Source organism: Tachyglossus aculeatus, chromosome 5, assembly GCF_015852505.1.
Source record: "Tachyglossus aculeatus isolate mTacAcu1 chromosome 5, mTacAcu1.pri, whole genome shotgun sequence".
Taxonomy (NCBI): domain Eukaryota; kingdom Metazoa; phylum Chordata; class Mammalia; order Monotremata; family Tachyglossidae; genus Tachyglossus; species Tachyglossus aculeatus.
Window position 1 is genome coordinate 37,225,471 of NC_052070.1, and position 22,677 is coordinate 37,248,147.

At 50.0% G+C, this 22,677-nt stretch overlaps 1 protein-coding gene across 5 annotated transcripts in view; it reads left to right on the forward strand.

Moving 5' to 3' along the window:
* Window positions 1-22,677, forward strand: part of LOC119928189 (RAP1 GTPase activating protein) — a 127,774-nt gene that overhangs the window by 9,807 nt on the left and 95,290 nt on the right. For 3 of the 5 annotated variants that reach the window (XM_038746217.1, XM_038746218.1, XM_038746219.1), the window contains exon 1: window positions 14,769-14,807. The exons of 1 other annotated variant lie outside the window; for it this stretch is intronic. The gene's annotated coding sequence lies outside the window, so the exon portion shown is untranslated. Of the gene's footprint in view, window positions 1-14,768; window positions 14,808-22,677 lie in introns of those variants that run through there. One more of the 5 variants, XM_038746222.1, reaches the window with a different exon arrangement.

Here is a 22,677-nt window from a genome sequence, read left to right on the forward strand (position 1 = left end):
TACTTACGAACATGTCTATAGATTATGTATTGATATTAATGTCTGTCTTCCCCTCTAGTCCATAAGCTTGTAGAGGGCAGGGAGAACGTCTGCTAACTCAGTTGTACTGTATTCTTCCAAATACTTGGGACAGTGGTCTGCACATAGTAAGTTCTCAATAAATGCCAATGATTGATTTATTGATTGATCAACTCTCTTGCCTGAGTTCCGTCCAGAAAGTGGAGATGGGGGGGTCCAGCAGGCAGCAGAGTCTGACACGGGGCAGTGGGCTGGGCTCTTTGTGGCCAAAGGAGAGAAACTGTTTTTGGGGGTTTTTTTGGTATTTGCTAAAGGCTTACTATGTGCCACACACTGTACTAAGGTGCTGGGGTAGATGCAAGCTGATCAAGTTGAATACAGTCCCTGTCCCACAAGGAGCTCACCATCTTAATCCCTATTTCACAGAAGAGGTAACTGAGGCACAGAGAAGTGAAGTAGCGTGAACCAGTGGAAGCAGCGAGGCTCAGTGGAAAGAGAGCGGGCTTCGGAGTCAGAGGTCATGGGTTCACATCCCGGCTCCGCCAATTGTCAGCTGTGTGACTTTAGGCAAATCACTTCACTTCTCTGGGCCTCAGTTCCTCATCTGTAAAATAGGGATTAAGACTGTGAGCCCCCCGTGGGACAACCGGATCACTTTGTAACCTCCCCAGCGCTTAGAACAGTGCTTTGCACATAACAAGCGCTTAATAAATGCCATCCAAAAAAAAGTTACTTGTCCGTGGTCATACAGTAGACCAAGAGCGGAGCTGGGATTAGAACCCAGCTCCTTCTGTCTCCCAGGCCTCCACTCTATCCATTAGGCCACACTGCTTCTCTGGTTGGAAAACAGTCATCCCCCAGAGGGGAAGGCAGTAATTTACTTTTAGTGCAATGGGCAGGGAATGTCAATGTTTATTGTACATATCTATTCTATTTATTTTATTTTGTTAGTATGTTTGGTTTTGCTCTCTGTCTCCCCTTTTAGACTGTGAGCCCACTGTTGGGTAGGGACTGTCTCTATATATTGCCAATTTGTACTTCCCAAGCGCTTAGTACAGTGCTCTGCACATAGTAAGCGCTCAATAAATACGATTGATGATGATGATGATGATTGCTGTATTTTACTTTCCCAAGCGTTTAGTACAGTGGGCAGGGAATGTCTTTACTAAAGTACTTTACTTTTAGTACATTGGGCAGGGAATGCCAGTGTTTATTGCTGTATTTTACTTTCCCAAACATGTTTTGTTTTGTTCTCTGTCTCCCCCTTCTAGACTGTGAGCCCACTGTTGGGTAGGGACCATCTCTATGTGTTGCCAACTTATACTTCCCAAGAGCTTAGTACGGTGCTGGGCACACAGTAAGCGCTCAATAAACACGATTGAATGAATGAATGAATTTAGTACATGAATTTAGCAATGAATTTAGCAGAGAGGCTCACTGGAAAGAGTGCGGGCTTTGGAGTCAGAGGTCATGGGTTCAAATCCCGGCTCCACCAAAGCTGGGTGACTTTGGGCAAGTCACTTCACTTCTCTGGGCCTCAGTTACCTCATCTGTAAAATGGGGATTAAGACTGTGAGCCCCCGTGGGACAACCTGATCACCTTGTAACCTCCCCAGGGCTTAGAACAGTGCTTTGCACATAGTAAGCATTTAATAAACGCCATCATTATTATTATTACAGTGCTGTGCACAAAGTGTTTAATAAATGTGATTGAATAAATGAATGAATGAATACACAGTGGACACAGGGGCATGCGGGTGACCGGGCAAGCGCCTAGTCCAGTGCTCTGCCCACAGTAAGCGCTCAATAAATACGATTGAATGAATGATGAGGAGGCGGTGGTTACAGTGGGTGAGGAGTTACTGTGCAACCCGAGGGTCGGTGCCGGTCTGGATTGCAGCCAAGGTGCAGATGGACGATTGCTCTCATGTCATCCTTATTGAGTGTCCTTGGTGGGTCCGGAGTGGAAGCAGCGAGGCTCAGTGGAAAGAACCCGGGCTTTGGAGTCAGAGGTCATGGGTTCGAATCCCGGCTCCGCCACGTGTCTGCTGTGTGACCTTGGGCAAGTCACTTCACTTCTCGGAGCCTCAGTTCCCTCATCTGTAAAAAGGGGATTCATTCATTCATTCAATCGTATTTATTGAGCGCTAACTGTGTGCAGAGCACCGTACTAAGCGCTTGGGAAGTACAAGTTGGCAACATATAGAGACGGTCGCTACCCAATAGCGGGCTCACAGCCTAGCAGTGATGGGTTGAAGAGTGAGAAAAGAAACTGATTACAACCTGATGACCTTGTATCTACCCCAGCGCTTAGGACGGTGCTTGGCACATAGTAAGCGCTTAACAAATACCAACATAATTATTATTATTAATTCTGGACTGTGAGCCCACTGTTGGGTAGGGACCGTCTCTATATGTTGCCAACTTCCCAAGTGCTTAGTACAGTGCACTGCACACAGTAAGTGCTCAATAAATACGATTGAATGAATGAATGAAGTACAAGTTGGCAACATATAGAGACGGTCCCTACGCAACAGCAGGCTCACAGCCTAGCAGTGATGGGTTGAAGAGTGAGAAAAGAAACTGATTACAACCTGATGACCCTGTATCTACCCCAGCGCTTAGAACAGTGCTTGGCACATAGTAAGCGCTTAACAAATACCGACATTATTATTATTATTAAGTACAAGTTGGCAACATTTAGAGACGGTCCCTACCCAACAGCAGGCTCACAGTCTAGCAGTGATGGGTTGAAGAGTGAGACAAGAAACTGATTACAACCTGATGACCTTGTATCTACCCCAGTGCTTAGAACAGTGCTTGACACATAGTAAGCGCTTAACAAATACCAACATTATTATTATTATTATTAAGTACAAGTTGGCAACACATAGAGACGGTCCCTACCCAACAGCAGGCTCACAGCCTAGCAGTGATGGGTTGAAGAGTGAGACAAGAAACTGATTACAACCTGATGACCTTGTATCTACCCCAGCGCTTAGAACAGTGCTTTGCACATAGTAAGCGCTTAATAAATGCCATTATTATTATTATTATTATCATTATGCACAGGACAATCTCGGACACCAAAACAGGGCCGGGGGCTGGGGGGAGCCCACCGACTGGGTAGTCTGGCTCTGGGGGAGAAGCTGGGGGGCCGAGTGTGTGTGTGTGTGTGTGTGTGTGTGTGTGTGTGTGGCCCCAGCGGCCCCCCAGGCCGGGCTGGAGGAAGCTCAGCCCACTGTTGGGTAGGGACCGTCTCTATATGTTGCCAACTTGTACTTCCCAAGCGCTTAGTACAGTGCTCTGCACATAGTAAGCGCTCAATAAATACCATTGAATGAATGAAGAGCAGAGGCTCCGGCCGCTGTCCGAGGTCCTGGCACCATCGCCCTCCTTACAGTCACCCTGGGCCCACCGCCTGCTGGCCAGTCATTCAGCCATTCAATCCTATTTATAATAATAATAATAATAATAATAATAATAATAATAATAATAATAATAATAATAATAATGGCATTTGTTAAGCGCTTACTATGTGCCCAGCACTGTTCTAAGAGCTGCCAGCTTGTACTTCCCAAGCGCTTAGTACAGTGCTCTGCACACAGTAAGCGCTCAATAAATATGATCGAATGAATGAATGAATGGAATAATAACAATGTTGGTCTTTGTTAAGCGCTTACTATGTGCCCATTCATTCATTTCATTCATCCAATCGTATTTTTGAGCGCTTACTGTGTGCAGAGCACTGGACTAAGCGCTTGGGAAGTACAAGTCGGCAACATCTAGAGACGGTCCCCTACCCGACAACGGGCTCACAGGCTAGAAGGGGGAGACAGACAACGAAGCAAAACAAGTGGGCAGGTGTCAAGTCGTCAGAACAAATAGAATTAAAGCTAGATGCGCATCAGTCACAAAATAAATAGAATAGTAAATATGGACAAGTAAAATAAAAAGAGTAATAAATCTGTGCAAACATATAGACAGGTGCTGTGGGAAGGAGAAGGAGGTAGGGTGGGGGGGAGGGGGAGAGGAAAAAGGGGGCTCAGTGTAGGAAGGCCTCTTGGAGGAGGTGAGCTCTCAGTAGGGCTTTGAAGGGAGGAAGAGAGCTAGCTTGGCAGATGTGTGGAGGGAGGGCATTGCCGAGTTGAGTTGCCCAGCACTGTTGTAAGCGCTGGGGTAGATACGAGGCAATTAGGTTGTCCCACATGGGGCTCACAGTCTTCATCCCCATTTTACAGATGAGGTAGCTGAGGCCCAGAGAAGCGTAGTGACTTTCCCAAAGTCACACAGCTGACAAGTGGTGGAGCCGGGATTAGAACCCACGACCTCTGACTCCCGGGCCCCGTGTGCAGAGCACTGTACTAAACGCTTGGAAAGTACAATTTGGCAACAGATAGAGACAGTCCCGACACAACAACAGGCTCAGAATCTAGAAGAGGGTAGACAGACAGCAAAACAAAACAAGTAGACAAGTGTCGATACCATCAAAATAGATAAATAGAATTATAGATATAATACAAGCACTGTTCTAAACGCTGGGGTAGATACAAGGTAATCAGGTTGTCCCACGTGAGGCTCACAGTCTTCATCCCCGTTTTACAGATGAGGGAACTGAGGCACAGAGAACTGAAATGACTTGCCCAAGGTCACACAGGGGACAAGTGGCAGAGCGGGGATTCGAATCCAGGACCTTCTGACTCCCAGCCCGGGCTGTTTCCACTAAGTCACGATGTATATACACATCATTAATAAAATAAATAGAACAGTAAATATGTGCAAATATACAGAAGTGCTGTGGGGAGGGGAAGGGGTAAGGGCAGAGAGAGGGAGTGGGGGCGATGGGGAAGGGAGGAGGAGCAGAGGAAAAGGGGGGGGGGCTCAGTCTGGGAAGGCCTCCTGGAGGAGGTGACCTCTTTGGGGGTCAGTAGGTACCTGTAATTCTGGATTTACAGGTAGACTGTGGTTTACTTCTGGACTGTGAGCCCACTGTTGGGAAGGGACCGTCTCTATACGTTGCCAACTTGTGCTTCCCAAGCGCTTAGTACAGTGCTCTGCACACAGTAAGCGCTCAATAAATCCGATTGAATGAATGAATGTAGCTCCAGGCCCTGGGTCCTGGACTCTGGACCGTGGACTCTGGGCTCTCCCGCCCGGCCCCTCCGAGCCCTGACCCCAGCAGGGATTCCTGAGGAACGATGGGCAGGGAGCGGAGCGGAGGGGAAACTGAGTTCTCAGAACAACTGCAGGCCGGCGGGTGCTGGGTTTGTCCACGAGCTCTGGGGACCAGAGACAAAGACAGAGAGAGAGAGAGACAGAGAGAGAGAGAGAGAGACAGAGAGAGACAGAGGGAGAGAGCGCTCACCTGATGGTCCAATAACGAAATTTATAAATCTGCCAAGGCAGGTAAAGAGAGAGAGAGAGAGAGAGAGAGAGAGAGAGAGAGAGAGAGAGAGAGAGAGAGAGAGAGAGAGAGAGAGCTTGCCTGATGGTCCAATAACGAGATTTATAAATCTGCCAAGGCAGGTAGACAGAGAGAGAGAGAGAGAGAGAGAGAGAGAGAGAGAGAGAGAGCGTGCTCACCTGATGGTCCAATAACGAAATTTATAAATCTGCCAAGGCAGGTAAACAGAGAGAGAGAGAGAGAGAGAGAGAGCTTGCCTGAGAGAGAGAGAGAGAGAGAGAGAGAGAGAGAGAGAGAGAGAGAGAGCTTGCCTGATGGTCCAATAACGAGATTTATAAATCTGCCAAGGCAGGTAGACACACACAGAGAGAGAGAGAGAGAGAGAGAGAGAGAGAGAGAGCGCTTGCCTGATGGTCCAATAACGAGATTTATAAATCTGCCAAGGCAGGTAGACAGAGAGAGAGAGAGAGAGAGAGAGAGAGAGAGAGAGAGAGAGAGAGAGAGAGAGAGAGAGAGAGAGAGAGAGAGAGAGAGAGAGAGAGCTTGCCTGATGGTCCAATAACGAGATTTATTAATCTGCCAAGGCAGGTGTGACCTCGGGGCTCTGAAGAACACTCCTTCATTCATTCAATTGTATTTGGAGAAGCAGCGTAGCTCAGTGGAAAGAGCTCGGGCTTGGGAGTCAGAGGTCGTGGGTTCTAATCCCACGTCTGCCACTTGTCAGCTGTGTGACTTTGGGCAAGTCACTTAATTACCCTGGGCCTCGGTTGCCTCATCTGTAAAATGGAGATTAAGACGTGAGCCCCCCGTGGGATAACCTACTCACCTTGTATCCCCTCTAGTGCTTAGAACAGTGCTTGGCACATAGTAAGCACTTAACAAATATCATCATTATTAGTTGTAGTATTTATTAAGCACTTATTGTATGCAGAGCATTGTACTAAGCGCTTGGGAAGGATCAATAAACGGAAATATTCCCTGCCCACAAGGAGGGAGCTTGGGTTCAGACAATTTCATCCCAGCAATGCCCTGCGCCCCAGACAGGAAACAGATTGTCTCCCCCTTCTAGACTGTGAGCCCACTGTTGGGTAGGGGCCGTCTCTATATGTTGCCTACTTGTACTTCCCAAGCGCTTAGTCCAGCGCTCTTCACACAGTAAGCGCTCAATAAATACGATTGAATGAATGAATGAATTGGGGGGTACGAAGCCGAGCAACAGGGGAAAACTGAAGCCCCGGGGGACGAACCCTGGAGCTCTGAATCCCAGTCCCTCCCCTGGCCCCATCCCAACCACACTTGGATATGGCTCGGGCTGGGAAGTGTGTTTCCTGGGGAGCGCCAGGCTGGATCGATCCAGAATGGAAAGGAGGAGGGAAGGAGCAAGGCGGGAGGGATGGATGGATGGCTGGAGTCCAGGTGTTATGCCTCTGCGGCAAGCGCAACCCGCAGATGGGCCCTCCCCAGCCTCAGTGGCGCTGGCTGCCTCTATGGGCCCTTTGTTCCTGGCCACTGGTTGGTCGGGCTGTGTGTCTGTGTGTGTAGATGTGTGTGGGGGTGCGGTGATGTACTGTGTGCATGCTTGCATTTGATTGTGGATTAGTGTGTGTATGGAGGGGGGGAAGGAGGAATCAATGTGTGCCACTCAGGATGTAAGCACTTTGCTCCTGAGATAAGCTTGGAAAGGCTGAGCCTGGTGGGGAGGAGATGGGGCAGGGGTCCGTGTTTGCTTGGGGTCATTACAGTTGCCATGGATGCGTGGCCGCACCCGGATGACCTCATATGGTAGGGTAGACTGAGCAGATGTGGCTGAGGGCTGGGGTGGGGGGGTGGGGGGGAGGAGTGGAAGCCGAGAGAGCAGGAGACCCCCCCCACCCCCCTGCAGCCAGCTCTCGGATGTGAGTCTGGCTAGGAAGAAGGCCTGCTGGGTCGCTCCACCCCGGTGGTCATCATCATCATCATCATCAATCGTATTTATTGAGCGCTTACTGTGTGCAGAGCACTGTACTAAGCGCTGGTCGTTTCCTTAGACCCCGGGAGACCAAGGCGGAGGTGGGAGGGCCATCTCCCCTTCCCCCCAAAACCGGGAGTCAGGAGAACACCCTGACCAGCTCCTTTGGCTTCCAGGATGGTTTGGGGTCCCCACGGCGGGAATAGAGCCCGGATCCCTCTGCCAGGACGCTGAGGCTGTGGATACCTTGGAACATCGAGGGTGAGTGGGTGGGGCTGCTCATCGCCCCTCCATGTGCCCGTGAGGAACCCCAGTGCCGTACTCGCCCGGCCCTCGCCTGCCTGCCTGCCATCCCGTCTCTGTCTCAGCATCGACAGGCTCCACCTGTGGGCCGGGGTCCGGGCAGGACCCCAGGGAGTTGAGCGCGAGGTGGGACTGTTTAAGGGATAAACCCCTATTCATTCATTCATTCATTCAATTGTATTTATTGAGCGCTTACTGTGTGCAGAGCACTGTACTAAGTCCTTGGGAAGTACAAGATCGCAACATATAGAGACGGTCCCTACCCAACAACGGGCTCACAGTCTAGAAGGGGGAGGCAGACAACAAAACAAAACATGTGGACAGGTGTCAAGTCATCAGAATAAATAGAAATAAAGCTAGATGCACATCATTAACAGAATAAATGGAATAGTAAATATGTACAAGTAAAATAAATAGAGTAATAAATCTGTACAAACATATATACAGGTGCTGTGGGGAGGGAAAGGAGGTAGGGCGGGGGGATGGGGAGGAGGAGAGGAAAAGGGGGCTCAGTGTGGGAAGGCCTTCTGGAGGAGGTGAGCTCTCAGTAGGGCTTTGAAGGGAGGAAAAGAGCTAGCTTGGCGGATGTGCAGAGGGAGGGCATTCCAGGCCAGGGGGAGGATGTGGGCTGGGGGTCGACAGCGGGACAGGCGAGAACGAGGCACGGTGAGGAGATTAGTGGCAGAGGAGCGGAGGGTGCGGGCTGGGCTGGAGAAGGAGAGAAGGGAGGTGAGGTAAGAGGGGGCAAGGTGATGGAGGGCCTTGAAGCCGAGAGTGAGGGGTTTTTGTTTGATGCGTAGGTTGACTGGTAGCCACTGGAGATTTTTGAGGAGGGAAGTAACATGCCCCGAGCATTTCTGCACAAAGATGTTCCGGGCAGCAATGTGAAGTACAGCCTGAAGTGGGTAGAGACAGGAGGAGATCAGAGAGGAGGCTGATGCAGTAATCCAGTCGGGATATGATGAGCCAGCAAGGTAGCAGTTTGGATGGAGAAGAAAGGGCAGATTTTGGAGATGTTGTGGAGGTGAGACCGGCAGGTTTTGGTGACGGATTGGATGTGAGGGGTGAATGAGAGAGTGGAGTCGAGGATGACACCAAGGTTGCGGGCTTGTGAGACGGGAAGAATGGTAGAGCCGTCTCCAGTGACAGGAAAGTCAGGGAGAGGGCAGGGTTTGGGAGGGAGATAAGGAGTTCAGTCTTGGACATATTGACTTTTAGATGGCGGGCAGACATCCAGATGGAGATGTCTTGAAGGCAGGAAGAGGCCCGAGCCTAAAGGGAGGGAGAGAGAGCAGAGGCAGAGATGTAGATTTGGGTGTCATCAGCCTAGAGATGGTAGTTGAAGCCGTGAGAGTGAATGAGTTCACCAAGGGAGTAAGTGTAGATAGAGAACAGAAGGGGACCAAGAACTGACCCTTGAGGAACCCCTACAGTAAGGGGATGGGAGAGGGAGGAGGAGCCCGCAAAGGAGACTGAGAATGAATGGCCAGAGAGATGAGGAGAACCAGGAGAGGACAGAGTCTGTGAAGCCAAGGTTGGGTAGCATGTTGAGGAGAAGTTCTAACTCTGTGTCCTCCTCTGCGCCCTACTCTGGCTGATGTCACCCAGACAATCCCAATGTTTCAGGGATCCACGGGGCGAGGTGCTCCAGTCAGCTAGGCCTCGGGGCCCCTCTGCCTTGGGAGGTGGCAAAGGACATAACCGGGACCCAGGGGTGAGGGGAGCCAAGGAAATTCAACCTTCTCCCTGCCCCAGTTTGCTGCCCATCCCGGCCCTGCTTCAGCCCCCCAGGATGCTGGAGAAGGCAGGGTACCCAGAAAGGCTTTGCCTTTCACTCCCTTTCCCTGACTTCGGCATTCCCAGCCCAGCATTCCCAGCCTGCACCGAGGTGGAGCTCCAAATCTCACATAGTAGGGCCCCTATGTGAAATTTGGGGCTAGTCCCTGCCCTTCTCTGGTCCTCAGGGTCCTCCCAACCCCGTACAAGGGGAGGTGGGAGGCAAGGCCAGATGAGAGATAGGAAAGCTTGCTGACCCTCAAGAGGCCCTGATATGATTTTGGTGGTGTTCCTATTGACTGGGCAGCCTGCAGCAGGAGGAGGAGGACGAGGAGGAGGAGGACGAGGAGGAGGAAAAGAAGAGGCCGGGTCAGGCTGAGTAGCAGCATCAAGTTTGAGTTTCTTTTCCTTTTGTACAATCTATCAGTCAATGGTACATATGAGCACTTCCTGTGTGCAGAGCACTGTCCTAAATGCTTGGGAGAATGGGTACATAATACAACAAAATTGGTACATACGATCCTTGCCAAATTCCAAAGCCAAGGCTGGGAAGAGATGGGTGAGGCCCACCTGTCCCCCTCCCCGGATACCTCTGCAGGTACATTTAACCCCCGCCCCTCCCATCCTACTATGGTTTCAGGCCATACTTGTTAGAGTCTGGGAGGCCAGAGAGGAGGGACCACCCCTACCTCTCCAGGATCCATCAGGCAAAGTGGCCAGAGCCCAGGTCCAAGAGGCTGCAGCTTCTTGGTCCATTCCAGGTCTCCTGGGAGGGTTGGGATCATCTCAGCATCTGCTTCCCCCACCCCACTATGCAGCTCCACCAGCTCCCCCAACTCCCCTGGCTCTGACTGCTGATGGAGGAGAGAAGCAGGAATGGGAAGAGAGGAAGGGAGGCAGGAGGAGAGTGGGAGGGGGAAGGGCCAGAGGACTGGGGTAGGAGAAGAGTGAGGGCAAGAGGGGGGAGAGTGGAGGGGAACAGGAGGAGATTGAGAGGGGAGAAGGAGGGAAAGACAGGTAGGTGGGAGGAGGAGGGGAACAGGAGGAGGAGAGTGGAGGGAAGGCAGAGGGCAAAAGGGGAGCAAGAGGAGGCAAGGAGAGGGGAGGGAAAGGGCAGGAGGATGGGAGAAGGGAAGGGAGCAGGAGGAGGAGCGAGCAGACACCAACTCCAGCGCAGGCCCAGGACTTCAGTGAAGCCAGCCCTCCGTCCAGCTGGGGGTCCAGGGGCTGAGCCTCTGCGCCCCGCTCTCCCCAACAGCGACTGAGAGAGGGGTTTGGGATGGAGGAGAAGAGGGCAGGCCAGTTCCCCTGTCCCAGCCCTATGCCATTGTCCACTTGGCACTTTGCCAGCCCAATTACCCCACTCCCTGCAACCTCAAGGGCTTATTAGGCCATTCTACCCACCTGGGCAAGAATGACCAGCCTCTAGCTGGTTTGTGTGGGCAGGGAATGTGTTTGCTTATTGTTATATTGTACTTAAGTACTTAGTACAGAGGTCTGCACACTCCCTTCTGCATTGCCCTGACTCATTCCCTTAATTCATCCCCCCTCCCAGCCCCACAGGACATATACATGTATATATATACAAATATATATATATATATATATTTATATTTATATCTGCCTCCCACTCTAGACTGTAAGCTGTAAGCTTGTTGTGGGTAGGGAATGTGTCTGTTCATTAATTCATTCAATCGTATTTATTGAGCGCTTACTGTGTGCAGAGCACTGTACTAAGCGCTTGGGAAGTACAAGTTGGCAACATATAGAGACGGTCCCTACCCAACAGCGGGCTCACAGTCTAGAAGGGGGAGACAGACAACAAAACAAAACATATTAACAAAATAAAATAAATAGAATAAATATGTACAAATAAAATAAAGAGTAGTAAATACATACAAATATATACATATATGTACATATACATGTATATGTGTATTTATACATATAACATGTTTATTGTTATATTGTTCTCTCCCAAACGCTTAGTTCAGTGCTCTGCACACAGTAAGTGTTCAATGAATATGATTGACTGGCTGACTGACAGACTGACTGCTTTCTGGGGAGGAGTGTGGGACTCCCATGGCCCCAGCCTGTCCCTGCCCACTCACCGACCAACCCCCAGCCCAAGGGCAAAGCAGAGAGGTGGCTGAGGAGGAGATGCCTGCCTCATATGTATATATGTTTGTATGTATTTATTACTCTATTTTATTTGTACATATTTATTCTATTTATTTTATTTTGTTAATATGTTTTGTGTTGTTCTCTGTCTCCCCCTTCTAGACTGTGAGCCCGCTGTTGGGTAGGGACCGTCTCTATATGTTGCCAACTTGTACTTCCCAAGCGCTTAGTACAGTGCTCTGCACACAGTAAGCGCTCAATAAATACGATTGAATGAATGCCTCTTTTAGACTGTGAGCCCACTGTTGGGTAGGGACTGTCTCTATATGTTGCCAATTTGTACTTCCCAAGTGCTTAGTACAGTGCTCTGCACACAGTAAGCGCTCAATAAATACGATTGAATGAATGCCTCTTTTAGACTGTGAACCCACTGTTGGGTAGGGACTGTCTCTATATGTTGCCAATTTGTACTTCCCAAGTGCTTAGTACAGTGCTCTGCACACAGTAAGCGCTCAATAAATACGATTGAATGAATGCCTCTTTTAGACTGTGAGCCCACTGTTGGGTAGGGACTGTCTCTATATGTTGCCAATTTGTACTTCCCAAGCACTTAGTACAGTGCTCTGCACATAGTAAGCGCTCAATAAATACGATTGATGATGATGATGATGCCTCCTTCCCTGGACTGAGAGCTCCTGTGGGCATGGGAGGGGCCATTTGCTTGTTCGTACAGTGCTCTCCAAACAGTAAGCGCTCAATAAGTACGATTGCTTGACTGATTGATATTTTTTTGTTTCCCAAGCACTCAAAACAGTGCATTGTACCCAGTGGGTGCTCGATCAGCAAGACTACTACTGTTACTGCAGTTTGCTAGGCCGGGCCACCCTGGCAAAGAGGTGATTAGCCTGGGCTGAGGACTGGTGACTTGCTTGCCAAGCTCCTTCCTAGTTCGCCCAACCAGCGTGAAAGCCTCCCCTAAGACAGTCCAAGGAGACAGAAGAGAGAGAACCTAGACGTGGGCAGGACCCAGGAATCCTGATGAAAAATTTCCTGACCTTTAGCCGCGCCTGCTTCTCCGGGGTTGGAGGAGGCAGCTGGTAGGCAGAAGAGGAGTCCCAAGAAGCCATGGAGGGGAAGGGATCACACCTCTCTTTTGGCCCCAGATTTCTCTCTGCCCCTCCTTCCTTCCCCAAGGGATCGGGGTCACCTGCAATCCAGTCCCTCTAGACTGTAAACTCCTTGTGGGCGGGGAACGTGTCTGTTATATTGTTTTACTGAGAAGCAGCGTGGCACAGTGGATAGAGCATGGGCGTGGGAAATGCTATTATTTTGTTGTATAATATATATTATATTATATAACAAATGCTATTATTATGGGAATCAGAAGGTTATGGATTCTATTCCCGCCTCTGCCACTTGTCGGCTGTGTTGCCTTGGGCAAATCACTTCATTCATTCATTCATTCATTCATTCATTCAATTGCATTTATTGAGCGCTTACTGTGTGCAGAGCACTGTACTAAGCGCTTGGGAAGTACAAGTCAGAAACATACGGAGACGGTCCCTACCCAATAACGGGCTCACAGTCTAGGAGGGGGGAGACAGACAACAAAACAAAACATGTGGACAGGTGTCAAAATCATCAGAACAAATAGAATTGTAGCTATATGCACATCATTAACAAAATAAATAGAATAGTAAATATATACAAGTAAAATAGAGTAATAAATCTGTACAAATATATACAGTTGCTGCGGGGAGGGGAAGGAGGTAGGGCGAGGAGGGGATGAGGGAGGAGAGGAAAAAGGAGGCTCAGTCTGGGAAGGCCTCCTGGAGGAGGTGAGCTCTCAGTAGGGCTTTGAAGGGAGGAAGAGAGCTAGTTGTTTCAAGGAGGAAGGAGGGGCCCAAAGTGTTAAAGACAGGTGAGAGGTTAAGAAACTTTAGGATAGAGACTAACCCATTAGAGTTGGCTATAAGGAAATTATTGCACTTCTCTGTGCCTCAGTTACCACATCTGTAAAATGGGGATTGAGACTGTGAGCCCCACGTGGGCTAGGGACTGTTTCCAACTTGATTTGCTTGCATCCACCCAGCACTTTGTACAGTGTCCGGCATAGAATAAGCGCTTTAATAATAATGAATAATTATGATATTTGTTAACTGCTTACTAGGTGCCAGGCGCTGTGCTAAGTGCTGGAGTGGATATTCGCAAATCGGCTTTACAAATGCAGTCATTATTATTATTATATTGTACTTTCCCAAGTGCTTAGTACAGTGCCCACAGTAAGCACTCAAAAAATACGATTGATTGATTGATTGGCCTGAGCCGTTTCCCGCTGGGGCGGGCAGAGAGGGAGGCCGAAGTCTGGGCCCTGATGCCTGACGGTCCTACCTGTGTTTGGGGGTGAGGGGTGGATCTGGTTGTTCCTCAGGACATTTCCATGGGTCATGTCCCCCCTCGTGCCCACCCTCGCGGCTGGAAGGACAGGCTCAGCACTGCAGTGGAGGAGGGAGAGTGGGCCGATGCTCAGCCCTGAACAAGGCTGCCCATTCTCCCCGCGCCTCCCCGGGCTCCGGCCGCCTGCCCAGCTGGGACATTCCTCTGCAGAGCGGCCGGAGCAAGGCCCGGCCAGGGAACAATCCCGTCGCTTGTTGGCCCCCGCGGTGGGAGAGACCGAGATGGGGGACGGGCCGCAGACCGGGCTGATGTAGGCCCTGAGATGGCATAGCCCCCTGTGGACCCCTGCTTGGGCTAGGTCCCCAGTGCCAGCTCTGTGGAGGGGTGGGTTTGCTCTTGGGGCTCTGGAGGGGGGAGGCCAAGAGGCAGCGGGGACCCCAACCCCTGCCCTCTGGTTGGCCCGCCGCCTCGGGCTCACTGTGGGAGCGAGGGAGTGGGAAGGGAGGGCTGAGGAGGGGAGGGAGGCATGGGGGATAAACAGTAGCCCCAGAGGCCTGCATGGTTGCCAAGGTGACGGGCAGCCCGGGGAGGCGACTCCCGGTTTGGGGAGGGTTGGGTGGGTGGGTGGGTGAGAACCGGCCAGAGTTGGCCTGCTGGAGGTTGGCTTTGGATGAAGTTGGCAGGGGCCGGGGGCCGGGCCAGGCGAGCAAGGGGGAGAGGGGAGGAGGGAGGCAGGTCCTTCAGCTGGCGGGGCAGAGGCACCCGGCTGCACCCAGATGTGCCGGCAGCAGGCACCATGAGTGGCAGGAAACGCAGCTCCACTTTCGGCGCCTATGGAGGGTATGTGTGGGTCGGGTTTGGGGGCTGGGCTTGGGGCTGGGGGGCCCGGAGCTGGGGTCGTGGTGGCTATAGTTTGGGGAGAGTTGGAAGACCCTGGCAGAGTCACAGATACCCACACATCTCCCCGCCCCCTTCCCGGCCACCTAGGCTCCTTGACGGGCAGGGCCCACTAGTCTGGACCCATACCTGAGGAGGGCTGACAACAAGCCAGCTGCTGCCCCCTGTCCTCCCAGACAAGTGGATAAATACGATTGATTGATTGATTGATTGATTTGGGGGGGAGGTGCTCTGTAGATCTCATAGTGTGCAGGGACCGCACCTGCAACTCCTTGTATTGTATTCTCCCAGACGCTTAGTACAGTGCCCTGCATGCAGTCGGCACCCAATAAATACCATTGATTGACTGATCTGGAGAGAGAGGATCCTGGGCTCGGGGCTGGGCTGGGGCTGGAGGTTTGGGCTGGCATGCTGGGCCCAGAGAGCACAGTCTGGAGCGGGCACAGGAAGGCTGGTTCGGACAGGACCCTGCCAGGTCGGGCAAGAACAGCCACCCCCTGCCTCAGGCCGTGCTCTCTCTGGGTTGGGCCTGGCACAGCTCTGGGGAAAGGCTCCTTGGGCTGGACTCAGCCTGGCACACACAGAGCAGTTGAGTTGGGTGACGGCCAGCAGGTTGGAGAGGGCACCTGAGCTTTCCTTCTTTCCTCTCCTCTGGGCCACTCGCCCCTTCCCTTGCTTGGACCCCCCCTCTTTCTTCCATTTCCTGGGACATCTCTGATTCCTAGACCCACCCCAGCTCAGGCCTGAGCCCCCACCCCCACTGGCTTCCTAATAGGGTCCACTCCACCATTGCCCCACGTTCTGGGCCAGGGCTCTGGCTCCATCCAGGCCCGCTGATGAGCACCTCTGAGCACCTCAGACTGCCTCTGATGGGGGAGACGAGGCTGGAAGAGGAGAGGCACTGGAGGTGGGCCTTCAGCTGGCCTTGGCCACTGGTAGTCTTGGGCAGTGGGGGATCAGCAGGGCAGGGTGGGGCAGGTGGACACTCTGGCTAGGGTGGGTGCTGTGGGTGGGACTGGAGGGCACTCTGGGTGGGATGGATGGGGGCTGTGAGTGGGGTTAAAGGTTAAAGGAGGGGTCAGCAGGCACTACGGGCAGGGCTGGAGGGCACGTTGAGCAGGGAGGACAGGTCTTTTGGGCAGGATGGGAGGGCAGTGTGTGGCAGACTCCTTTGCATGAAGATGCCCTCACATTGGGGGGCAGAATGAGGCTGTTGCTGAGAGATGGGCGGGGAGGCTTGGGGAAGGAAGTTTGGTTCTCCGCTAATAGACCAGCCCCATCTTGTCTCCACTCTCCCCACACTCCCTCCTGTTTCCCGTAAGGCCTCAGGAGCTGGGGTTTGTGGAGGAGCTATTTGTTGCCATAACAAAGGAGGTCTCCTTTTGCTGGGGGGTTGGGGAGAGGGAACAGGGGTAAGGTCAAAGTCCCTCCCCCACCAGCTTGGGCTGGTTGTAGTGACATTGGTGGTGGCCAAGATCCCTGACCCTGGGGCCGGAGCAGGGTTCTGCTGCTGGAAGCTGAGAGAGTGCGGCCCTTGAGCTGGAGCTCTGAGGCCCCTACCCTGCCTATCCAGCAGAAGGGACGGAGCACGGGGCTGGAAAGCAGGAGGCCCAGAATCTGCTGGGTGACCCTGGGCAATTCATTTCACTTCTCTGGGCCTCCATTTCCCCATTCATTCATTCATTCATTCAGTTGTATTTATTGAGCGCTTACTGTGTGCAGAGCACTGTACTAAGCGCTTGGGAAGCACAAATCGGCAACATATAGAGACGATCCCTACCTAACAACGGGCTCACAGTCTAGAAGGGGGAGACGGACAACAGAACAAAACGAGTAGACAGGTGTCAATACCATCTGAATAAAGATAATTATAGCTATAATAATAATAATCTGGATGGAGAGAAGATATTTACCTCACTTAGTCTCTTAATAATAATAATGTTGGTATTTGTTAAGCGCTTACTATGTGCAAAGCACTGTTCTAAGCACTGGGGTAGATACAAGGTAATCAGGTTGTCCCACGTGGGGCTCACAGTCTTCATCCCCATTTTACAGATGAGGGAACTGAGGCCCAGAGAAGTGACTTGCTCTTAGATATATGGCATTGTACCAAGGGGCAGGGACTGTATGATCGGATTATCTTGTATCTATCCCAGTACTTAGGGTAGGGATGGCCTCATAAGTGCTTAATAAATTCTGTTAACAGTAATAATAATCTGCATCAAGGTCTGTTGCCTCTCTCAACCCAGTGATCCAGGCTGCCAAGATGGGCAGAGGCATGGAATGCAGGGGTGGGTGGGGAGAGAGCGTGGCACTTCTTTGGGAATGTGTTGCCACTGTGCGTGTGTGTGTTTGTGTGTGTTGTGTGTGAGGGTGTCTGGACAGTGGGATGGAGAGCTGGGGGCAGGCATTCCCTGGATCCCTCCCTTTCTACCCTTCCGCCTTATCCACTAGCAAGCAGCATAGCACAGCGGAAAGAGCACAGGCCTGAAAGTCGAAAGGTCATGGGTTCTAATTCTGGCTCCGCCATTTGTCCGCTGTGTGACCTTGGACTAGTCACTTCATTCATTCAATCGTATTTATCGAGCGCTTACTGTGTGCAGAGCACTGTACTAAGCGCTTGGGAAGTACAATCAATCAATCAATCGTATTTATTGAGCGCTTACTGTGTGCAGAGCACTGTACTAAGCGCTTGGGAAGTACAATCAATCAATCAATCGTATTTATTGAGCGCTTACTGTGCGCAGAGCACTGTACTAAGCGCTTGGGAAGTACAAGTTGGCAACATATAGAGACGGTCCCTACCCAACAGTGGGCTTCACTTCTCTGTACCTCAGTTACCTTATCTGTAAAATGGGGATTGAGACTGGGAGCCCCACATGGGACAAGGACTATATCCAACCTGATTTGCTTGTATCCACCCCAGTGCTTAGTACAGTGCCTGGCACATAGTAAGTACTTAACTGTGGCTTAGTGGGAAAAGCACAGACTTGGGAGTCAGGGGTTGTAGGTTCTAATGCCAGCTCCGCCACTTGTCTGCTGTGTGACTTTGGGTAGGTCACTTAACTTCTCTGTGCCTCAGTTACCTCATCTGTAAAAAGCAGATTAAAACTGTGAGCCCACCATGGGACAACCTGATCACCTTGTAACCTACCCAGTGCTTAGAACAGTGTTTTGCACATAGTAAGCGCTTAACAAATACCATTATTATTATTATTCTCTGTGCCTCAGTTACCTTATCTGCAAAATGGGGATTAAGACTGTGAGCCCCATGTCGGGCAACCTGATAACCTTGTATCTACCCTATTTATTCATTAATTCATTCAATCATATTTATTGAGCGCTTACTGTGTGCAGCGAGCACTGTACTAAGCGCTTGGGAAGTCCAAGTCGGCAACGTATAGAGACAGTCCCTACCCAACAACGGGCTCACAGCCTAGAAGGGGGAGACAGACAACAAAACAAAACATGTAGACAGGTGTCAAAATTGTCAGAACAAATAGAATTAAAGCTAAAGGCACATCATTAACAAAATAAATAGAATAGTAAATATGTACAAGTAAAATAGAGTAATAAATCTGTACAAATATATAATATATAGAATAGTAAATATGTACAAGTAAAATAAGTAGAGTAATAAATCTGTACAAATATATACAAGTGCTGTGGGGAGGGGAAGGAGGTAGGGTGGGGGGGATGGGGAGGAGGAGAGGAAAAAGGGGGCTCAATCCCCATTTTCCAGATGAGGGAACTGAGGCCCAGAGAAGTGAAAAGACTGGCCCAGGGTCTCACAGTGGACAAGTGGCGGAGTTGGGATTAGAACCCATGACTTCCTCCTGATTCCCAGTCCCGGGCTCTGCCCACTAGCCCACGGTGTCCCCAGTGTCTCCCGGATTTTATCATTTGCTTTTCTCGCTGCTCTTCTAACTTCCCCTGCCGCTCACGGGACTTTCCAGGCCCACAGGAGGCCGAGTCATGGAGCAGCGGCACCCTCAAATAATAATAATTTATGCTGATGGTATTTGTTAGGCGCTTACTATGTGCCAGGCATTCATTCAGTCAGTCAATAGTATTTATTGAGTGCTTACTGTGTGCAGAGCACTGTACTAAGCGCTTGGGAAGTACAAGTTGGCAATGCACAGAGATGGTCCCTACCCAACAACGGGCTCACAGTCTAGAAGCGGGAGACAGACAACAAAACATGTGGACAGGTGTCAAGTCATCAGAATAAATAGAAGTAAGGCTAGAAGCACATCATTAACAAAAGCTATTTATTTATTTATTTTATTTGTACATATTTATTCTATTTATTTTCTTTTGTTAATATGTTTTGTTTTGTTCTCTGTCTCCCCCTTCTAGACTGGGAGCCCGTTGCTGGGTAGGGACCGTCTCTATATGTTGCCAACTTGTACTTCCCAAGCGCTTAGTCCAGTGCTCTGCCCACAGTAAGCGCTCAATAAATACGACTGAATGAATGAATGAAAATCAATAGAATAGTAAATATGTACAAGTAAAATAAATAGAGTAATATATCTGTACAAACATATATACAGGTGCTGTGGGGAAGGGAAGGAGGTAAGTGCTCAATAAATGCAATTGACTGACTGACTGAATACGCATTTTACAGATGAGAAAACTCAGGCACAGATCATTTAAGTGACTTGCCCAAAGTCACACAGGAGGCAATCGGTGGAGTCAGAATTAGAACTCGGGCCCTCTGACTTTCAGGTCCGAGCTCTTTCCACTACGCTACGCTGCTCCAGAATGAATTGAGAAGGGAAAAACCCTGGAACTGATCCATGAACTTAGCATTTAGCAGGAATTTAGCAGGAATCCCTCCAGCCCCGGGCGGCGGGGATGGGGAGGAGGAGAGAAAAAAGGGGGCTTACTGTACTAAGCACTGCTTAGTACCCTAGTGCTTAGTGTTAGAGCTTAGAACAGTGCTTGGCACATAGTAAATGCTTAACAAATACCATTATTATTATAATAATAATCATCATCATCATCAATCGTATTTATTGAGCGCTTACTATGTGCAGAGCACTGTACTAAGCGCTTGGGAAGTACATATTGGCAACATATAGAGACAGTCCCTACCCAACAGTGGGCTCACAGTCTAAAAGGGGGAGACAGAGAACAAAACCAAACATACTAACAAAATAAAATAAATAGAATAGATATGTACAAGTAAAATAAATAAATAAATAAATGAATAGAGTAATAAATATGTACAAACATATATACATATATACAGGTGCTGTGGGGAAGGGAAGGAGGTTAGATGGGGGGGATGGAGAGGGGGATGAGGGGGAGAGGAAGGAAGGGGCTCAGTCTGGGAATATTATATATTATAAATGTATAATATAATACATTATAATAATGTATTATTATTAACAAGTATTATTATTATTATTATTAATATTAAGCCTCAACCGCCCTCCCAGATCTTTGGCCTGGGGAAGGGAGACCTGTTGGATCTGTGTGGATTTCATTTTCTGTCCCATCCCCACCGCTACATTCCTCCCACCCTCCCGCCCATTACCACCCCCATCCCCTCCACCCGGCCATAGTCTGTCTGTCCTTCCAGAGTGGCAGATGGGGACCTGGGTCCTGGGTGACCCTGCTACCTAGTCAAGTGCATAGTACAGTGCTTTGTACACAGTTAGTGCTCAATAAATACGATTTTAAATGAATAAAGTGGGCACTGTCCTTCAGTAGGGCTGAGGCATCTCCTCCAGCAGCATAGTCCCAATAAGCAGTGTGGTTCGGTGGAAAGAGCCCGGACTTTGGAATCAGAGGTCATGAGTTCAAACCCCGGCTCCACCAATTGTCAGCTGGGTGACTTTGGGCAAGTCACTTCACTTCTCTGGGCCTCAGTTGCATCATCTGTAAAATGGGGATTAAGACTGTGAGCCCCCCGTGGGACAACCTGATCACCTTGTAACCTCCCCAGCGCTTAGAACACTGCTTTGCACATAGTAAGTGCTTAATAAATGCCATTAAAAAAAAAACAAAGTCCCAGCAGCAACAGCAGAGGCTGGGTTGAGGCAGATCACTGTTCTAGGCATATGGGGAACAGAAAAGAAGTCAAAGAGGCATTTTCTGCCTTCAAGGAGTTTACAGTTTAATGGGAGAAGACAGGAGGACCCAGACTGCTGAGTTTACAGGAGGCTGTAGAGGAAGGGAATGATGATGATGATGATGGAATGAGTACAATGGGTTCACTCATCATTAGCTCGGCCCATGAGGGTTTGGGATGGCGGACAGGTGGATGACCAGGGCAGGAAGTGTTTGATGGGGAAGGTCAAGGGAGCCACTGGGGAAGGCTGTGAGGGCAGGAAAGCCTGGCCTGCCTGATTTCTTGGAGGTCAGTGACTCCAGCAGGTGAGAAGCTCAGTTAGTCAGATGTATTTACTGTGCGCAGAGCATTGGAAGAGTACAATACAACAATATAACAGACCCGATCCCTGCTCACAAAGAGCTTACAGTCTAGAGGGGGAGACAGATATGAATATAAATAAATAAAATTACAGATAAGTACATAAGTGCAGCGGGGCTGGGAGGAGGGATGAAGAAAGGGAGCAAGTCAAGGTGATGCAGAAGGGAGTGGGAGAGGAGGAGAGAAGAGCTTAGTCAGGGAAGGCCTCTTGGAGATATGCCTTTAATAAAGCTTTGAAGGTGGGGAGAGTAACTGTCTGTCCGATAGGAAGAGGGAGGGTGTTCCAGGCCAGAGACAGGACGTGGGTGAGACGTAGGAGGTGAGATAGATTAGATCGAGATACAGTGAGTAGTTTGGTATTACAGGAGCGAAATGTGTGGGCTGGGTTGTATTGAGAGAGTAGCTAGGGGAGGTCGGAGGGGGCAAGGAGTGTTTTAAAGCTGATGGTGTGGAGTGTTTGTTTGAAGTTTCTGCCTCCACTTGCCCCGCAATGCCCTTCCTATTCAGGGCTAATGGTTCCAGTTCCTGGGCGTGTGTGATGGTGGTGAGGGGAGACCCAGTTGGCTGCTCCAACATCCTGTCCCTTGCTGCTCTAAGACCCTGGTCTGAGCTCTCCTTACTGGTAGGAGGAGGGGCTGGAGAGACACTGACCACCCCATGGCCCACCCACCCTGATGGCAGAGTGTGAAGGACAGGCCGGTTGGTCAAACCTGTCTCAGATCCTTAGTTTTGCTATGACAGCAAGTGTGGTACACGAAAAGCCCTAACGTTAACAGTGTCGTGTGCTATGCTGAGTACTAGGGAAGGAATAAGATGGTCAGGTTGGACACAGTCCCTGTTTCCTTTGGGCCTCATAATCTATGGGCAAGTCACTTAACTTCTCCAGGCCTCAGTTACCTCATCTGTAAAATGGGGATTAAGACTGGTGAGCCCCACATGGGACAACCTGATCACCTTGTATCCCCCCAGCACTTAGAACAGTGCTTTGCATATAGTAAGTGCATAACAAATGCCATCATTATTATTATTATTCATTCAGTTCAATCGTATTTATTGAACGCTTACTACGTGCAGAGTGCACAGGTACTGAATTACCATTCAGTATTGAATCGCCATTTTTCAGATGAGAAAACTGAGTCTCAGTGAAGGTAAGTGGCTTGCCCAAGGTCATGCCGCTGGTTTTTTTTTGAGTAATATTTGTTAAGCACTTACTACGTGTCAAATGCTGTTCTAAGCACTGGGGTGGGTACAAGTTAATTAGGTGGGACAGAGTCCCTATCCTGCATGAGGCTCACAGTATAAGTAGGAAGGAGAACAGGTATCTCCATTTTGCAGCTGAGGAAAGGGAGGCTCAGAGAAGTTAGGGATTTGCCT